The sequence below is a fragment of the Rhamphochromis sp. 'chilingali' genome (assembly GCF_963969265.1).
Source record: "Rhamphochromis sp. 'chilingali' genome assembly, chromosome: 3".
Taxonomy (NCBI): Eukaryota; Metazoa; Chordata; class Actinopteri; order Cichliformes; family Cichlidae; genus Rhamphochromis; species Rhamphochromis sp. 'chilingali'.
In genome coordinates this window covers 11461381-11482944 of record NC_137931.1, presented here as the reverse complement: position 1 = coordinate 11482944, position 21564 = coordinate 11461381, and the positions used below count along the sequence as shown (strand labels likewise).

Sequence of the window (21564 nt, the reverse complement as noted above, 5' to 3'; positions counted from 1 at the left end):
TCTGCACAAAATGTGTGATCCTGTGTTTTCTCAAAAGTACTTTTATCCTTACTATGAGACCTAGTGCTGTATCTTCCGATAACAGATGGACTGGTTTTGCAGTAGCCATAACAGGTCTGCTCTTCGGGCTTAAGAACACAAACCACCGTCTCATAATGATTCCCATGACGATTTTCTAAATAGATTCCCTTTTCTGACAAAAGCTTGCCATTACAGCCGTATTTTAGCCAACGCTCATCATGAAATGTAAATACATCAACTCCTAAACAATTAGCAGTTGCTTGGATTTCAACTTCTGTAGCCCAGCTGTTAACATTTCTCATTTTAGATTTCTGAATGTAGTCTGCAACTGTTGAATACTCTGATCTTAAAATATTTCTATATATTGCAGCATTCCTCTCCAACTCTTTCACAATGGCAAGTCTTATCTTGCGATGGTGCTTTTGTGTGCCAGTCACAACCTGAGAAATAGCTCTGAAGAAACAGTTCCCATCAGCCACTATACTTTCATTTTTGCATGGAACACCTAACAAACCAACACATGTAGACGCTGGTACACTAATTTTTTCAAACTCCACATTTAACTGTGTGCACAAAGCCTGACAAACCCACTCAGAAATGGGACTAAACACCAGCTTGTTGTTTGTCACTTCACTAACAAATTCAACATCTGAATTCACCTGAGACACATCATACTGTTTTAACTTCTTAGCTTCACTGTGACCCACTGAAATCTTGCGCTTTCTTGTTGCATCATTACATAATAACCCCAAATTATACTCAGAACAACTCAAGGTCTTTCCAGACATTTTGCAACTCTCTGCCTCTATTAAAGACTCCACGATGATAACATCTCTGATGTTTGGTTCATTCTGGATTGAATCACAACTTGATTCTGGTGTAAAGGTTTTGCACGTTTTTTCACAACTGTCTTTGGGTGTGGCACTATCAGACACCATAAGGTACCTAACACAAACACCAGCTACTTCAAAAGGCTTTTGCTTCTGACTCAGGCCCGTTGCCAGCTGGCAGATGTGTCTGACCACATCTTCAAGTGACCTGAAGCACAAAACAACACTTCTTCCCTGCTCACTGACCAAACCCACAGCACTGCGTGCATGAGAATCAACTAGTGCATATTGTCCATTCTCAGAAATGACTGCACATGTACTGCCACACAATGTCAGAAGACATGTATTATACATGGCACAGATCTTTTGCAGCCCAGTCTGCAGGGTAGTGTAGACACCACTCTCAATGAGTTCCCCTTCAAGCACATCAATATCCCCACTGACAAAATCTCCATACTCAAACTCAAAGTTTTGCCCATCAATACAATACTTTTTAGGCAAATCAGGGACACACAACACACTGGATGAGTTGCTTATCATGTTGCAGTCTCTCAAATTGGTGTACAAAAGGTCACCTAAAACTACAACTCTGTCAAGAACTTTTGTCTCCCATGAAAAGACGCTATCAACTTTATGTTTTGCCAGGCTAACCAGACCTATAGCCATACACTGAACTCCTCCATATTTAAATCGATCATCAGCCTGGTGAAATGATCCTCTCACACTCTTTATAATGCAACAGCTATCCTCTGCTCCAACTCCTGTGACAGCATTAACAGTTTCAAGGTTGACAGAAGTGTTATCAACTTTAGCTGTAAGATTCGTGTCAACATCCCTGTCCACAAACACTGCACTGCTCTCCACGTCAACATCAACTTGACCTGCCTGCACAGAAATGCTGCTAACAGCATACCATTGTGCATCTAAAGACGTCTGTAAATTTCTGATGTGAAGCATCAGGTCGTCAAGGCATGTGTTAAAAACAGCCACAGCTGTGCCAATCTCAGATGCCAGCCCAGCTGCATTACGTGTGCCACAATCAACAACAACAAAATAATTCTTGTGATGAATGATGACACTAACTGCAGTGTGAAGATCCAACAGACACATGCCATCCCTCAACAGATGTTCCTGCAGCTTTTCATACAACACAGCCTCCCCTTCCAACAGCCCAAAATCTATGTAAACTGGCGGGCCAATATCAACTTTCCATTTTTGGCCAAACACAGTGTGCTGTCCAATCAGCCTGCAAACGCTATGCTTGCTGCCAATGTCCTGTCTTGCCTTAGCTATATACCTACCTAACTGGCACCCCTCTACACATATATCATCAACATCCTCTGGTTTCCATGTACACACTGGAGCTATCATATGCTTGATTGCAGCCACAACACTGCAGGCAATTAAGGCATTCACATCTGAAGTGGATGGTGCACATTGAACAGCAGTCCCAGCAACAATGGATGCTTGCAACTTCTCTGCACAAATGCAAACATTTGGGTTAGCATTGGACTTACCAGAGGTGATTCTTGGTGTGCGCCGCATGCGAAAACCCTTTTTTCTTGGCATCTACAATAAAAAGAGAAAAAAAATATATTAAACAAACATCCACACTCCAGCTCACATGTTAGTTTGCTCCAAGCATTTACACAAAGGTCAGTGTTTTGTAGTAGCTAATATGTCATTCTTCATAACAGAATTGTTGATATAGGTTACAAGCAAGTCTGGCGCTGAACAGAAATTGTCGCGCTATGCGCCTGTGTTTATTGTGCATAAATACTGAATTGTCCTGACACAATATTGCGTTTCGTTTCTTTTATTACCATGGTACATTAACAAAAACATATACTTTTATTCACAGGATAAAACTTTTTTTTTGTATCACTAATTGCGCAGTACGATTACAGCATACAATATTATTGTCACTGCTACATTTCTGTAATGAACCAGAAAATATTTCCACTACTAATTAATTACCGTTGAGCTTAAAGGTCCTATTAATAAATGGTTAACGAATGTGTATTTATGAAGACGATTTGTGAGACTGGTAAACTTATGATAGGTACGATGGTCTTTCATTCTACACGGTGCATTTCAAGGTCCTGTACCCATCTGTCGGTAAACTAGACCTGGGCTTGTTAAAGTGACCTGAAGTTACTAAAAACTTCATGAGTGTATGCACTCACTCCAAGAACCGTATGATTATCAATTTGAGCGTGGTGAAAGTTGGGCTCTCGCTAACTCTTTTGTCCACTCTGTGTGCTCGTAAGGGTCTAACCCTTTCACTCTTTTGATTTTTTTCCTCGTATCTTTTCTTTGACTTTTCATCAAGTTTGTCTTTGTACGGAGCGGTATTGTTCTCCTTCGTTTTTGTACATACCTCTTTTGGGGGGCAAAGTAAAAGCAAGAAGGTATTAGAACCGGAGAATGAACGTTTTGCGGTGCTGCAAATGCTTGCATTTGATGCATTGCTTTAATTGTTTTGCCACTAGTGCCCGGCATGCAATGCATGAAAGTCATGTGGTCTGTCAATCTCTATTATGACTACGAACACTAAAGTAAGGGGGTGGAACATGACCTTCCAGTCATGTTCAAATCAAACCTGACCATTTTAAAACTTAAGACACTCATAAATATTGTCATTTACATTTGATTGCCTAAAGGCTTTATGAGATTCTCCACACTATTAACTTATACAAGTGATGTGGGGGGGGGGGGGTGAGTGCATTGAGATTAGAATCTCACCCCCCCTGCCATTGACTGAACAAACGACTGAATAGCCCACTGAACGACTACTTAACGACCCACTGAACAAAACTGGAGAACATTTTTTAAACCTTCTCTTTCCACTTTTTGCTCTTAACAGGAAGCATCAAAAAACGTCAAAAAACCCTTGTTAAAACCTCAAGCATGTAAGGCTATAGTCAGCATTTTTAATAACTTACCTTGGTTCACACCAAATCCAGCTGTTCTGCTGAAAGTTCACAGCAAGCCTTCTGAAGTATCTGTACGTGATGTCCCTTAGGAAGTTTGATCTCCTAATACAAAAAAGATATTGTACAATTAAACATTATTGACATAAGATCAGAAAAAGGTCATTTTCAGACTGAAACAGAAATAAAGAAACCTTAACCCTAGCAATTAAAATTGTGACAAAGACAAAACCCCACCCATAAATGGCATGGTTTTTTTAATGACCAGTTATGCTCAGGTTAAAATCTATACCTGTGCACCTACCAAAAATAATTAAACATCAGATTCACAAGGCTAAAATAAATGTGAGACAATAACAAAATTTTCTCAATACCTGCATAATTAGCATGATGCAAATTTAACAACTCACAATGAACGCACAACAAATCACAGCTATGTGAAAAATTACAATTATCCTCTTACGCTCTATAGCCACCAGTACTGTGGCTCAAGAGTTATGCAAAAACCTCCATGTATCACACCTTTCATGCAAATATCACGTAGTATCCACAGAAGCCTTATAATTTTAGCTAAATGGTCATATAAACCATTTCTAAAACTACCAAAGACAGCAGAAACAAGCATGATTGAAATAGCAGTTACTAAATTGCTTAAAATCTGCTAAACACACATAAACCAGCCAAAAATGTTCCACACTTCATGTATTTCATTATATTCATGTTGTGCTTTACTTGAAATAAGAAATCAGTGGCTAATTACCCGGCCTAGCTTTCACAGATTTCAGTCTTTCAAAAAAGACCACAAAATGGCTTAATGGCCCAAATTCACTAAAACAGAAAACCAAACCAAAGACTTTTCACGGGTAACCCTCCCACAAACAATAAAAAAATAACTTAAATACAAAGTAAATTCTGTTACTGAAATTTAAAATGTGGTTTTACACCAAAAATAAAATTCAATTTACAACAAATAAAACTTACCAAGAATTGCACAAGGGCAGGGTTTTTCAAAAATAATCTCTTGTGATGTTTGTTATAGTGGTCTAAAATGATGTCCTCGAATCCTCAGAATGTTAAAATCCAAAGCTCTCCTCTTCTCGTTTGCTAAAAGCAAAGTGGCTTAAAAACCAGTAGCACAGGTATTTATTGAAATCATGAGGGACATTCAAAAAACTTCAAATGATCCAATCACAGAAGCCAACAGGGGAGGGACTGTCACAAAGTAACCAGTGAAGTTACAATGCAATAAACAGTACTCAACACCTTTTTTCCCTTGACTAGTTAAAACCTTTATTCAGCAGTACACTAATTTCCATAGCTGTTGTCCACACCCTTGGCTTTGCCAAAAGACACAATCCAATCTTTTGTCTCAGACTCAGTCTCACCTTCGTTTCACAGCCTTACAACTTATTCATTTCAACAGTGTGACCTCAAGTTTGCCCCCCGCTTCCCCTTCACACATGAAAACAAAAGACAGCCATTGATAGTCTCTACCACTAACTGTCTCACCACACCTATTTCTGAATTAAAAATTACCCAAAGTGACCTAAAACATGCCACTTTGGGTCAAATGTGAAAAAATATATTAATCTAAGAAAACTTAGCATTATTATAAAACATCTGTCACAAGTCTTCGTCTGTCTGAGTGGTGGCCTCTGTCACATCTGAACAAAACAAAAACAAAGGGGGAAAGGTGAGGGGTTATACTTTTCTACATCACTGGTTGTTTGTTGTTGGCTTTAAACAAAATAACCAATAATTATTACAACAATTAAGCAGCATTACTCAATTTCTTCCTATTATATAAAAATGAAGCCAATATCTGGATGAGCTCTAATTACATGAATTAGCCGTGATATATGCCAATATGTCAATATGTATGAGAAATACAATATGTCAACATAATTTAAAAAACACAATCAATGAAGATTATTCCAGAGTCTCGGGCATGCCAGGGCATGTCAGGGTAAACTTCATTCAACTACAGAGGATACTTGCAGTCAAACTAAAAGAAGCTGTCAAAATGGACAGCAAAGTTGCTTTCATGTTTTAATTAAAAACAGTCTGGAAACACAACAAACAGTAGTCAAGACCTTTTTTCCCCTTTAGTAGTTAAAAGCTTTAATCGGCAGGGCACTAATTTCCACATCTGTAGTCCACATCTTGACCTTCTCAATAGACAGTTTTAACAGCTTCTCCCCCCCCCCCCCCCCCCCCCCCCCCGCTTCCCCTTCACACATGAAAACAAAAGACAGCCATTGATAGTCTCTACCACTAACTGTCTCACCACACCTATTTCTGAATTAAAAATTACCCAAAGTGACCTAAAACATGCCACTTTGGGTCAAATGTGAAAAAATATATTAATCTAAGAAAACTTAGCATTATTATAAAACATCTGTCACAAGTCTTCGTCTGTCTGAGTGGTGGCCTCTGTCACATCTGAACAACACAAAAACAAAGGGGGAAAGGTGAGGGGTTATACTTTTCTACATCACTGGTTGTTTGTTGTTGGCTTTAAACAAAATAACCAATAATTATTACAACAATTAAGCAGCATTACTCAATTTCTTCCTATTATATAAAAATGAAGCCAATATCTGGATGAGCTCTAATTACATGAATTAGCCGTGATATATGCCAATATGTCAATATGTATGAGAAATACAATATGTCAACATAATTTAAAAAACACAATCAATGAAGATTATTCCAGAGTCTCGGGCATGCCAGGGCATGTCAGGGTAAACTTCATTCAACTACAGAGGATACTTGCAGTCAAACTAAAAGAAGCTGTCAAAATGGACAGCAAAGTTGCTTTCATGTTTTAATTAAAAACAGTCTGGAAACACAACAAACAGTAGTCAAGACCTTTTTTCCCCTTTAGTAGTTAAAAGCTTTAATCGGCAGGGCACTAATTTCCACATCTGTAGTCCACATCTTGACCTTCTCAATAGACAGTTTTAACAGCTTCTCCCCCCCCCCCCCGCTTCCCCTTCACACATGAAAACAAAAGACAGCCATTGATAGTCTCTACCACTAACTGTCTCACCACACCTATTTCTGAATTAAAAATTACCCAAAGTGACCTAAAACATGCCACTTTGGGTCAAATGTGAAAAAATATATTAATCTAAGAAAACTTAGCATTATTATAAAACATCTGTCACAAGTCTTCGTCTGTCTGAGTGGTGGCCTCTGTCACATCTGAACAAAACAAAAACAAATAATATTTTTTGACAGTTAGTATTTATAAACAACTTTAACAAATATACATGGGTAAAACAGACATTTGCATATATCTAATCCTTATAAAATCACAAATGAAGAAAACAAAACATGATACTAATCATGGATTTAATATTTTCTCCAAATGATTTATCATAAACTAAAATAAATAATTCGCATTCATGTTTATTTGTATGTAGACAGTCGTTCAATAGTAATTCATAGAGTATTTTTTCTAAGTCCCATTTCTTAAAATAAGACACTGAAGCCAACATTCACTGTTTATACCATCCAAACAATACATTAAGACTTACCATCACGTGCGAATGTAATCGAAGCTTGCAATGCATCCAGCTCCTGGGCAGTGTTATTCAGCATTTCTTTTTCAGCATCCAGCTGTTCTTTTAAAACAGAAATCTTTCTTTCGGCTGCACGCCTGAGCCGCACCTGCCGAACCAAGAGGTCCATTGCCTTGGCATGAAGTTGCAAGCACCTTGTATATAGATCCTCTCTGCTGACCCCTGGGTCCAAGCAGGCATACTGAAATTACAAAATATTTTGGATCATAACAAAATTAGAAAACAGTTATTCGCTTCAATCTATGCTGCCGCTACAATGTAATGTTTGTAGTGCCAGATCACAACAACAGCTGTATAAAAGTCTCAGCTTAACCTTGTGCCATCCTTTAAAAAACTTACGTTGATCACCCTGGGGACCCAAAAAGGCCCCAGTATGGCACAAGGGTTAACAGTGACTTATATGAAAGAGCAAACAAACAAACAAACAAACACAAGAAACACTAAACACAGCATCCTGCCCAGCTCTGTAACAGGTAATGTAGCGTAAAAACAAATTTTTCTACACTATAAATAAAATTTAAGAAATATTTGTTACTTACAGTTGATAGTTGAAATTCTTGACGCAATGATTCAACTTCAGGATCATTAATCCCAGCAAACTTCGTTGGGGAAGCATATGCCATTCTCTATTTATGATAAAGTATGAGGTTAATTAGTTACATTTTACACAACATTCAAACAATATACAAACATGAGAGCATCAAAGAGACTTTACTTACACATAAACATGTAGTTAGTTCACAATAATGATCAGTAATGCAATTACATTCATTCAAAAAACACAAAACATATATATAAATGGTAAATGGCCTGTATTTCTATATCGCTTTACTAGTCCCTAAGGACCCCAAAGCGTTTTACACATCCAGAATGAAGGTGTAAATTAATCAATGTATGACATTAAGATAATGCTCACCAACTCTTGCTGTCTGCTGCTCAAATTTGCTTAAAGAAAAGGATTGAACGCACAACAAATCACAGCTATGTGAAAAATTACAATTATCCTCTTACGCTCTATAGCCACCAGTACTGTGGCTCAAGAGGTATTTATTGAAATCATGAGGGACATTCAAAAAACTTCAAATGATCCAATCACAGAAGCCAACAGGGGAGGGACTGTCACAAAGTAACCAGTGAAGTTACAATGCAATAAACAGTACTCAACACCTTTTTTCCCTTGACTAGTTAAAACCTTTATTCAGCAGTACACTAATTTTCATAGCTGTTGTCCACACCCTTGGCTTTGCCAAAAGACACAATTCAATCTTTTGCCTCAGACTCAGTCTCACCTTCGTTTCACAGCCTTACAACTTATTCATTTCAACAGTGTGACCTCAAGTTTGCCCCCCGCTTCCCCTTCACACATGAAAACAAAAGACAGCCATTGATAGTCTCTACCACTAACTGTCTCACCACACCTATTTCTGAATTAAAAATTACCCAAAGTGACCTAAAACATGCCACTTTGGGTCAAATGTGAAAAAATATATTAATCTAAGAAAACTTAGCATTATTATAAAACATCTGTCACAAGTCTTCGTCTGTCTGAGTGGTGGCCTCTGTCACATCTGAACAACACAAAAACAAAGGGGGAAAGGTGAGGGGTTATACTTTTCTACATCACTGGTTGTTTGTTGTTGGCTTTAAACAAAATAACCAATAATTATTACAACAATTAAGCAGCATTACTCAATTTCTTCCTATTATATAAAAATGAAGCCAATATCTGGATGAGCTCTAATTACATGGATTAGCCGTGATATATGCCAATATGTCAATATGTATGAGAAATACAATATGTCAACATAATTTAAAAAACACAATCAATGAAGATTATTCCAGAGTCTCGGGCATGCCAGGGCATGTCAGGGTAAACTTCATTCAACTACAGAGGATACTTGCAGTCAAACTAAAAGAAGCTGTCAAAATGGACAGCAAAGTTGCTTTCATGTTTTAATTAAAAACAGTCTGGAAACACAACAAACAGTAGTCAAGACCTTTTTTCCCCTTTAGTAGTTAAAAGCTTTAATCGGCAGGGCACTAATTTCCACATCTGTAGTCCACATCTTGACCTTCTCAATAGACAGTTTTAACAGCTTCTCCCCCCCCCCGCTTCCCCTTCACACATGAAAACAAAAGACAGCCATTGATAGTCTCTACCACTAACTGTCTCACCACACCTATTTCTGAATTAAAAATTACCCAAAGTGACCTAAAACATGCCACTTTGGGTCAAATGTGAAAAAATATATTAATCTAAGAAAACTTAGCATTATTATAAAACATCTGTCACAAGTCTTCGTCTGTCTGAGTGGTGGCCTCTGTCACATCTGAACAAAACAAAAACAAATAATATTTTTTGACAGTTAGTATTTATAAACAACTTTAACAAATATACATGGGTAAAACAGACATTTGCATATATCTAATCCTTATAAAATCACAAATGAAGAAAACAAAACATGATACTAATCATGGATTTAATATTTTCTCCAAATGATTTATCATAAACTAAAATAAATAATTCGCATTCATGTTTATTTGTATGTAGACAGTCGTTCAATAGTAATTCATAGAGTATTTTTTCTAAGTCCCATTTCTTAAAATAAGACACTGAAGCCAACATTCACTGTTTATACCATCCAAACAATACATTAAGACTTACCATCACGTGCGAATGTAATCGAAGCTTGCAATGCATCCAGCTCCTGGGCAGTGTTATTCAGCATTTCTTTTTCAGCATCCAGCTGTTCTTTTAAAACAGAAATCTTTCTTTCGGCTGCACGCCTGAGCCGCACCTGCCGAACCAAGAGGTCCATTGCCTTGGCATGAAGTTGCAAGCACCTTGTATATAGATCCTCTCTGCTGACCCCTGGGTCCAAGCAGGCATACTGAAATTACAAAATATTTTGGATCATAACAAAATTAGAAAACAGTTATTCGCTTCAATCTATGCTGCCGCTACAATGTAATGTTTGTAGTGCCAGATCACAACAACAGCTGTATAAAAGTCTCAGCTTAACCTTGTGCCATCCTTTAAAAAACTTACGTTGATCACCCTGGGGACCCAAAAAGGCCCCAGTATGGCACAAGGGTTAACAGTGACTTATATGAAAGAGCAAACAAACAAACAAACAAACACAAGAAACACTAAACACAGCATCCTGCCCAGCTCTGTAACAGGTAATGTAGCGTAAAAACAAATTTTTCTACACTATAAATAAAATTTAAGAAATATTTGTTACTTACAGTTGATAGTTGAAATTCTTGACGCAATGATTCAACTTCAGGATCATTAATCCCAGCAAACTTCGTTGGGGAAGCATATGCCATTCTCTATTTATGATAAAGTATGAGGTTAATTAGTTACATTTTACACAACATTCAAACAATATACAAACATGAGAGCATCAAAGAGACTTTACTTACACATAAACATGTAGTTAGTTCACAATAATGATCAGTAATGCAATTACATTCATTCAAAAAACACAAAACATATATATAAATGGTAAATGGCCTGTATTTCTATATCGCTTTACTAGTCCCTAAGGACCCCAAAGCGCTTTACACATCCAGAATGAAGGTGTAAATTAGTCAATGTATGACATTAAGATAATGCTCACCAACTCTTGCTGTCTGCTGCTCAAATTTGCTTAAAGAAAAGGATTGAACGCACAACAAATCACAGCTATGTGAAAAATTACAATTATCCTCTTACGCTCTATAGCCACCAGTACTGTGGCTCAAGAGTTATGCAAAAACCTCCATGTATCACACCTTTCATGCAAATATCACGTAGTATCCACAGAAGCCTTATAATTTTAGCTAAATGGTCATATAAACCATTTCTAAAACTACCAAAGACAGCAGAAACAAGCATGATTGAAATAGCAGTTACTAAACTGCTTAAAATCTGCTAAACACACATAAACCAGCCAAAAATGTTCCACACTTCATGTATTTCATTATATTCATGTTGTGCTTTACTTGTAATAAGAAATCAGTGGCTAATTACCCGGCCTAGCTTTCACAGATTTCAGTCTTTCAAAAAAGACCACAAAATGGCTTAATGGCCCAAATTCACTAAAACAGAAAACCAAACCAAAGACTTTTCACCAGTACCCCTCCCACAAACAATAAAAAAATAACTTAAATACAAAGTAAATTCTGTTACTGAAATTTAAAATGTGGTTTTACACCAAAAATAAAATTCAATTTACAACAAATAAAACTTACCAAGAATTGCACAAGGGCAGGGTTTTTCAAAAATAATCTCTTGTGATGTTTGTTATAGTGGTCTAAAATAATGTCCTCGAATCCTCAGAATGTTAAAATCCAAAGCTCTCCTCTTCTCGTTTGCTAAAAGCAAAGTGGCTTAAAAACCAGTAGCACAGGTATTTATTGAAATCATGAGGGACATTCAAAAAACTTCAAATGATCTTTTGTCTCAGTCTAACCTTTTCAACAGTGTCACTTGCCCCCCCCTTGCTTGCCCTTCACACATGAAAACAAAAGACAGCCATTGATAGTCTCTGCCACCAACTGTCTCACCACACCTAATTCTGAATTAACAATTACCCAAAGTGACCTAAAACATGCCACTTTTGGGTCACTTTAGGTCACAGTCCCAGTGGGTGACAGCATATAAAAGTAAGAAAGCTTAGCAAGTACCTGATGCTGTCAAATCATAAGAAATTAGCAGAAATATCGTAAAACCAAAACAGTCAAATGAAAAAGCAGCATAAGCCAAAGTTCCTTCAGAAGTACAGTATCAGAGAATGGTGAAAGACTGTTGGAATAATTGGCAGTGGAGTTTATCGTGTGGTCTCTGTGTTTTTCTGTCAGTTAATCAGGCTGAATCTGCCAAACTGCGAGATCATTGAAAGGCCCACAACGAATAGACACAACGAAGGTTAAATCAATTTGGTAGCAAAAGACTGTTATTTAGCATCTTCATTGATGTCAATGACAAACAAAGAAGAATAGTTCATTCTGGTGAAAAACCAGCACGAGTTATCTACACAAATCTTCCATAGCTCTAAGGATTAACGGCAAGTCTTGTTCCTTACTGTTCATATTGAGCTTCTGTTTAATACATTGGCAGTGCAATAGCATAGTGTTTAGGTTTATATCAACAAAATACAGGAATCTTAATAGAACAACTAGAGAATGAGAAGAATACATAAATATGAAAAAATATATTTCAGCTTCTCCTCTCTGTTGTGTTGCAACATAGCCATTCGACATGGAAAATGAAGTAGCTTTCAAGAAAGAGAAAGCTTGAAAAACTTACAAACACTGACAATCAACTAGTGTACAGCTTTCAAGTGTAATTTATACATTTTAATAGTAATGTCTTTAAAACTATCAGTGACATTGAAAGGAGTTATTAGTTATTATCAAAACATCAAATTGTTCATAAAACATAAGTTCGCTTTTTTTTATTTTAAAGCCAAAATGACACCAGTGACACCACTAGTGTTTTATAAATCTTGATTCATAAACAATTATGTTAGAAACTTATTTCCTATTCACAATACTTGTTATTATTAAACATTTAATGTGAAAAAGTTTCATCCTCCTCTTAGTCTTCATACATCTCTTTTTTTAAACTTGTAGAGTTGTAGAATTTAAACTAATAACACATATACCATAAGGATGAATAAACAGTCAAAGAAAACCAAAATTTAAAACAGGAACATTTATTATAAAATATTTACACATCTGTCACAACTCTTTGTCTGTCTGACTGGAGTCCTCTGTCACATATGTACAAAACAAACCAAAACAATATTTTTCACAGTTGAGTATTCACAGTATTTATAAAGCAATTGTAAAAAAATTGAGTAGTTAAAATCTTTATTCAGCAGTACACTAATTTCCATAGCTGTTGTCACCTTGGTTTCACAGCCTTACAACTTATTCATTTCAACAGTGTGACCTCAAGTTTGCCCCCCCCCCGCTTCCCCTTCACACATGAAAACAAAAGACAGCCATTGATAGTCTCTACCACTAACTGTCTCACCACACCTATTTCTGAATTAAAAATTACCCAAAGTGACCTAAAACATGCCACTTTGGGTCAAATGTGAAAAAATATATTAATCTAAGAAAACTTAGCATTATTATAAAACATCTGTCACAAGTCTTCGTCTGTCTGAGTGGTGGCCTCTGTCACATCTGAACAAAACAAAAACAAATAATATTTTTTGACAGTTAGTATTTATAAACAACTTTAACAAATATACATGGGTAAAACAGACATTTGCATATATCTAATCCTTATAAAATCACAAATGAAGAAAACAAAACATGATACTAATCATGGATTTAATATTTTCTCCAAATGATTCATCATAAACTAAAATAAATAATTCGCATTCATGTTTATTTGTATGTAGACAGTCGTTCAATAGTAATTCATAGAGTATTTTTTCTAAGTCCCATTTCTTAAAATAAGACACTGAAGCCAACATTCACTGTTTATACCATCCAAACAATACATTAAGACTTACCATCACGTGCGAATGTAATCGAAGCTTGCAATGCATCCAGCTCCTGGGCAGTGTTATTCAGCATTTCTTTTTCAGCATCCAGCTGTTCTTTTAAAACAGAAATCTTTCTTTCGGCTGCACGCCTGAGCCGCACCTGCCGAACCAAGAGGTCCATTGCCTTGGCATGAAGTTGCAAGCACCTTGTATATAGATCCTCTCTGCTGACCCCTGGGTCCAAGCAGGCATACTGAAATTACAAAATATTTTGGATCATAACAAAATTAGAAAACAGTTATTCGCTTCAATCTATGCTGCCGCTACAATGTAATGTTTGTAGTGCCAGATCACAACAACAGCTGTATAAAAGTCTCAGCTTAACCTTGTGCCATCCTTTAAAAAACTTACGTTGATCACCCTGGGGACCCAAAAAGGCCGCAGTATGGCACAAGGGTTAACAGTGACTTATATGAAAGAGCAAACAAACAAACAAACAAACACAAGAAACACTAAACACAGCATCCTGCCCAGCTCTGTAACAGGTAATGTAGCGTAAAAACAAATTTTTCTACACTATAAATAAAATTTAAGAAATATTTGTTACTTACAGTTGATAGTTGAAATTCTTGACGCAATGATTCAACTTCAGGATCATTAATCCCAGCAAACTTCGTTGGGGAAGCATATGCCATTCTCTATTTATGATAAAGTATGAGGTTAATTAGTTACATTTTACACAACATTCAAACAATATACAAACATGAGAGCATCAAAGAGACTTTACTTACACATAAACATGTAGTTAGTTCACAATAATGATCAGTAATGCAATTACATTCATTCAAAAAACACAAAACATATATATAAATGGTAAATGGCCTGTATTTCTATATCGCTTTACTAGTCCCTAAGGACCCCAAAGCGCTTTACACATCCAGAATGAAGGTGTAAATTAGTCAATGTATGACATTAAGATAATGCTCACCAACTCTTGCTGTCTGCTGCTCAAATTTGCTTAAAGAAAAGGATTGAACGCACAACAAATCACAGCTATGTGAAAAATTACAATTATCCTCTTACGCTCTATAGCCACCAGTACTGTGGCTCAAGAGTTATGCAAAAACCTCCATGTATCACACCTTTCATGCAAATATCACGTAGTATCCACAGAAGCCTTATAATTTTAGCTAAATGGTCATATAAACCATTTCTAAAACTACCAAAGACAGCAGAAACAAGCATGATTGAAATAGCAGTTACTAAATTGCTTAAAATCTGCTAAACACACATAAACCAGCCAAAAATGTTCCACACTTCATGTATTTCATTATATTCATGTTGTGCTTTACTTGAAATAAGAAATCAGTGGCTAATTACCCGGCCTAGCTTTCACAGATTTCAGTCTTTCAAAAAAGACCACAAAATGGCTTAATGGCCCAAATTCACTAAAACAGAAAACCAAACCAAAGACTTTTCACGGGTAACCCTCCCACAAACAATAAAAAAATAACTTAAATACAAAGTAAATTCTGTTACTGAAATTTAAAATGTGGTTTTACACCAAAAATAAAATTCAATTTACAACAAATAAAACTTACCAAGAATTGCACAAGGGCAGGGTTTTTCAAAAATAATCTCTTGTGATGTTTGTTATAGTGGTCTAAAATGATGTCCTCGAATCCTCAGAATGTTAAAATCCAAAGCTCTCCTCTTCTCGTTTGCTAAAAGCAAAGTGGCTTAAAAACCAGTAGCACAGGTATTTATTGAAATCATGAGGGACATTCAAAAAACTTCAAATGATCCAATCACAGAAGCCAACAGGGGAGGGACTGTCACAAAGTAACCAGTGAAGTTACAATGCAATAAACAGTACTCAACACCTTTTTTCCCTTGACTAGTTAAAACCTTTATTCAGCAGTACACTAATTTCCATAGCTGTTGTCCACACCCTTGGCCTTGCCAAAAGACACAATCCAATCTTTTGTCTCAGACTCAGTCTCACCTTCGTTTCACAGCCTTACAACTTATTCATTTCAACAGTGTGACCTCAAGTTTGCCCCCCGCTTCCCCTTCACACATGAAAACAAAAGACAGCCATTGATAGTCTCTACCACTAACTGTCTCACCACACCTATTTCTGAATTAAAAATTACCCAAAGTGACCTAAAACATGCCACTTTGGGTCAAATGTGAAAAAATATATTAATCTAAGAAAACTTAGCATTATTATAAAACATCTGTCACAAGTCTTCGTCTGTCTGAGTGGTGGCCTCTGTCACATCTGAACAAAACAAAAACAAAGGGGGAAAGGTGAGGGGTTATACTTTTCTACATCACTGGTTGTTTGTTGTTGGCTTTAAACAAAATAACCAATAATTATTACAACAATTAAGCAGCATTACTCAATTTCTTCCTATTATATAAAAATGAAGCCAATATCTGGATGAGCTCTAATTACATGAATTAGCCGTGATATATGCCAATATGTCAATATGTATGAGAAATACAATATGTCAACATAATTTAAAAAACACAATCAATGAAGATTATTCCAGAGTCTCGGGCATGCCAGGGCATGTCAGGGTAAACTTCATTCAACTACAGAGGATACTTGCAGTCAAACTAAAAGAAGCTGTCAAAATGGACAGCAAAGTTGCTTTCATGTTTTAATTAAAAACAGTCTGGAAACACAACAAACAGTAGTCAAGACCTTTTTTCCCCTTTAGTAGTTAAAAGCTTTAATCGGCAGGGCACTAATTTCCACATCTGTAGTCCACATCTTGACCTTCTCAATAGACAGTTTTAACAGCTTCCCCCCCCCCCGCTTCCCCTTCACACATGAAAACAAAAGACAGCCATTGATAGTCTCTACCACTAACTGTCTCACCACACCTATTTCTGAATTAAAAATTACCCAAAGTGACCTAAAACATGCCACTTTGGGTCAAATGTGAAAAAATATATTAATCTAAGAAAACTTAGCATTATTATAAAACATCTGTCACAAGTCTTCGTCTGTCTGAGTGGTGGCCTCTGTCACATCTGAACAAAACAAAAACAAATAATATTTTTTGACAGTTAGTATTTATAAACAACTTTAACAAATATACATGGGTAAAACAGACATTTGCATATATCTAATCCTTATAAAATCACAAATGAAGAAAACAAAACATGATACTAATCATGGATTTAATATTTTCTCCAAATGATTTATCATAAACTAAAATAAATAATTCGCATTCATGTTTATTTGTATGTAGACAGTCGTTCAATAGTAATTCATAGAGTATTTTTTCTAAGTCCCATTTCTTAAAATAAGACACTGAAGCCAACATTCACTGTTTATACCATCCAAACAATACATTAAGACTTACCATCACGTGCGAATGTAATCGAAGCTTGCAATGCATCCAGCTCCTGGGCAGTGTTATTCAGCATTTCTTTTTCAGCATCCAGCTGTTCTTTTAAAACAGAAATCTTTCTTTCGGCTGCACGCCTGAGCCGCACCTGCCGAACCAAGAGGTCCATTGCCTTGGCATGAAGTTGCAAGCACCTTGTATATAGATCCTCTCTGCTGACCCCTGGGTCCAAGCAGGCATACTGAAATTACAAAATATTTTGGATCATAACAAAATTAGAAAACAGTTATTCGCTTCAATCTATGCTGCCGCTACAATGTAATGTTTGTAGTGCCAGATCACAACAACAGCTGTATAAAAGTCTCAGCTTAACCTTGTGCCATCCTTTAAAAAACTTACGTTGATCACCCTGGGGACCCAAAAAGGCCCCAGTATGGCACAAGGGTTAACAGTGACTTATATGAAAGAGCAAACAAACAAACAAACAAACACAAGAAACACTAAACACAGCATCCTGCCCAGCTCTGTAACAGGTAATGTAGCGTAAAAACAAATTTTTCTACACTATAAATAAAATTTAAAAAATATTTGTTACTTACAGTTGATAGTTGAAATTCTTGACGCAATGATTCAACTTCAGGATCATTAATCCCAGCAAACTTCGTTGGGGAAGCATATGCCATTCTCTATTTATGATAAAGTATGAGGTTAATTAGTTACATTTTACACAACATTCAAACAATATACAAACATGAGAGCATCAAAGAGACTTTACTTACACATAAACATGTAGTTAGTTCACAATAATGATCAGTAATGCAATTACATTCATTCAAAAAACACAAAACATATATATAAATGGTAAATGGCCTGTATTTCTATATCGCTTTACTAGTCCCTAAGGACCCCAAAGCGTTTTACACATCCAGAATGAAGGTGTAAATTAATCAATGTATGACATTAAGATAATGCTCACCAACTCTTGCTGTCTGCTGCTCAAATTTGCTTAAAGAAAAGGATTGAACGCACAACAAATCACAGCTATGTGAAAAATTACAATTATCCTCTTACGCTCTATAGCCACCAGTACTGTGGCTCAAGAGGTATTTATTGAAATCATGAGGGACATTCAAAAAACTTCAAATGATCCAATCACAGAAGCCAACAGGGGAGGGACTGTCACAAAGTAACCAGTGAAGTTACAATGCAATAAACAGTACTCAACACCTTTTTTCCCTTGACTAGTTAAAACCTTTATTCAGCAGTACACTAATTTTCATAGCTGTTGTCCACACCCTTGGCTTTGCCAAAAGACACAATCCAATCTTTTGCCTCAGACTCAGTCTCACCTTCGTTTCACAGCCTTACAACTTATTCATTTCAACAGTGTGACCTCAAGTTTGCCCCCCGCTTCCCCTTCACACATGAAAACAAAAGACAGCCATTGATAGTCTCTACCACTAACTGTCTCACCACACCTATTTCTGAATTAAAAATTACCCAAAGTGACCTAAAACATGCCACTTTGGGTCAAATGTGAAAAAATATATTAATCTAAGAAAACTTAGCATTATTATAAAACATCTGTCACAAGTCTTCGTCTGTCTGAGTGGTGGCCTCTGTCACATCTGAACAACACAAAAACAAAGGGGGAAAGGTGAGGGGTTATACTTTTCTACATCACTGGTTGTTTGTTGTTGGCTTTAAACAAAATAACCAATAATTATTACAACAATTAAGCAGCATTACTCAATTTCTTCCTATTATATAAAAATGAAGCCAATATCTGGATGAGCTCTAATTACATGGATTAGCCGTGATATATGCCAATATGTCAATATGTATGAGAAATACAATATGTCAACATAATTTAAAAAACACAATCAATGAAGATTATTCCAGAGTCTCGGGCATGCCAGGGCATGTCAGGGTAAACTTCATTCAACTACAGAGGATACTTGCAGTCAAACTAAAAGAAGCTGTCAAAATGGACAGCAAAGTTGCTTTCATGTTTTAATTAAAAACAGTCTGGAAACACAACAAACAGTAGTCAAGACCTTTTTTCCCCTTTAGTAGTTAAAAGCTTTAATCGGCAGGGCACTAATTTCCACATCTGTAGTCCACATCTTGACCTTCTCAATAGACAGTTTTAACAGCTTCTCCCCCCCCCCCCCCCCCCCCCCCCCCGCTTCCCCTTCACACATGAAAACAAAAGACAGCCATTGATAGTCTCTACCACTAACTGTCTCACCACACCTATTTCTGAATTAAAAATTACCCAAAGTGACCTAAAACATGCCACTTTGGGTCAAATGTGAAAAAATATATTAATCTAAGAAAACTTAGCATTATTATAAAACATCTGTCACAAGTCTTCGTCTGTCTGAGTGGTGGCCTCTGTCACATCTGAACAAAACAAAAACAAATAATATTTTTTGACAGTTAGTATTTATAAACAACTTTAACAAATATACATGGGTAAAACAGACATTTGCATATATCTAATCCTTATAAAATCACAAATGAAGAAAACAAAACATGATACTAATCATGGATTTAATATTTTCTCCAAATGATTTATCATAAACTAAAATAAATAATTCGCATTCATGTTTATTTGTATGTAGACAGTCGTTCAATAGTAATTCATAGAGTATTTTTTCTAAGTCCCATTTCTTAAAATAAGACACTGAAGCCAACATTCACTGTTTATACCATCCAAACAATACATTAAGACTTACCATCACGTGCGAATGTAATCGAAGCTTGCAATGCATCCAGCTCCTGGGCAGTGTTATTCAGCATTTCTTTTTCAGCATCCAGCTGTTCTTTTAAAACAGAAATCTTTCTTTCGGCTGCACGCCTGAGCCGCACCTGCCGAACCAAGAGGTCCATTGCCTTGGCATGAAGTTGCAAGCACCTTGTATATAGATCCTCTCTGCTGACCCCTGGGTCCAAGCAGGCATACTGAAATTACAAAATATTTTGGATCATAACAAAATTAGAAAACAGTTATTCGCTTCAATCTATGCTGCCGCTACAATGTAATGTTTGTAGTGCCAGATCACAACAACAGCTGTATAAAAGTCTCAGCTTAACCTTGTGCCATCCTTTAAAAAACTTACGTTGATCACCCTGGGGACCCAAAAAGGCCCCAGTATGGCACAAGGGTTAACAGTGACTTATATGAAAGAGCAAACAAACAAACAAACAAACACAAGAAACACTAAACACAGCATCCTGCCCAGCTCTGTAACAGGTAATGTAGCGTAAAAACAAATTTTTCTACACTATAAATAAAATTTAAGAAATATTTGTTACTTACAGTTGATAGTTGAAATTCTTGACGCAATGATTCAACTTCAGGATCATTAATCCCAGCAAACTTCGTTGGGGAAGCATATGCCATTCTCTATTTATGATAAAGTATGAGGTTAATTAGTTACATTTTACACAACATTCAAACAATATACAAACATGAGAGCATCAAAGAGACTTTACTTACACATAAACATGTAGTTAGTTCACAATAATGATCAGTAATGCAATTACATTCATTCAAAAAACACAAAACATATATATAAATGGTAAATGGCCTGTATTTCTATATCGCTTTACTAGTCCCTAAGGACCCCAAAGCGCTTTACACATCCAGAATGAAGGTGTAAATTAGTCAATGTATGACATTAAGATAATGCTCACCAACTCTTGCTGTCTGCTGCTCAAATTTGCTTAAAGAAAAGGATTGAACGCACAACAAATCACAGCTATGTGAAAAATTACAATTATCCTCTTACGCTCTATAGCCACCAGTACTGTGGCTCAAGAGTTATGCAATATTTATTGAAATCATGAGGGACATTCAAAAAACTTCAAATGATCTTTTGTCTCAGTCTAACCTTTTCAACAGTGTCACTTGCCCCCCCCCGTTCAGGGAAACGGGGTTGTCATGGTGGCACGTGGAGTTTCAATCACTCGCCAAAAAGCAGTAATCTGCTGTCACTCAAAATCAAAATGTCCAATATGTCCCAAAGGTCGCAGGCGTGATGAGACTCGAGCTCGGAAATGTTTGTTATGCCATTTGTCAGTAATGGTTAGAGTGCCACCTAGTGGAACGACTATAATCATGATTGAATGAGATGAAATGTTAGCTGGTGGTTGAATGCATGAATTCCATCAATGTGACATCAGATCGGACGTGCTGGTTGTGGGTGTTGGGCGTAGCTCGACGCGATGGGGTGCGAGGGCCCTCATAACGCTGCTTGCAGCTTTAATTATTAGGGCCCGAGCACTGACAGTGCGAAGGCCCTATTGTAATTGCTCTGTTTATTATTATT

General features: G+C 36.6%; 2 long non-coding RNA genes across 2 annotated transcripts; both read right to left on the bottom strand.

The window, feature by feature from the left end:
* Positions 1 to 9858: 9858 nt before the first annotated feature.
* Positions 9859 to 11840, bottom strand: LOC308394142. The gene is made up of 3 exons (XR_013971123.1): positions 11611 to 11840; positions 10621 to 10707; positions 9859 to 10262 (listed from the first exon to the last, which is right to left on the bottom strand). It is a non-coding gene; the product is annotated as an uncharacterized lncRNA (long non-coding RNA).
* Positions 11841 to 13876: 2036 nt separating this feature from the next.
* LOC308394649 lies at positions 13877 to 16116 on the bottom strand. The gene is made up of 3 exons (XR_013971269.1): positions 15464 to 16116; positions 14474 to 14560; positions 13877 to 14115 (listed from the first exon to the last, which is right to left on the bottom strand). It is a non-coding gene; the product is annotated as an uncharacterized lncRNA (long non-coding RNA).
* Between the last annotated feature and the right edge of the window lie 5448 nt (positions 16117 to 21564).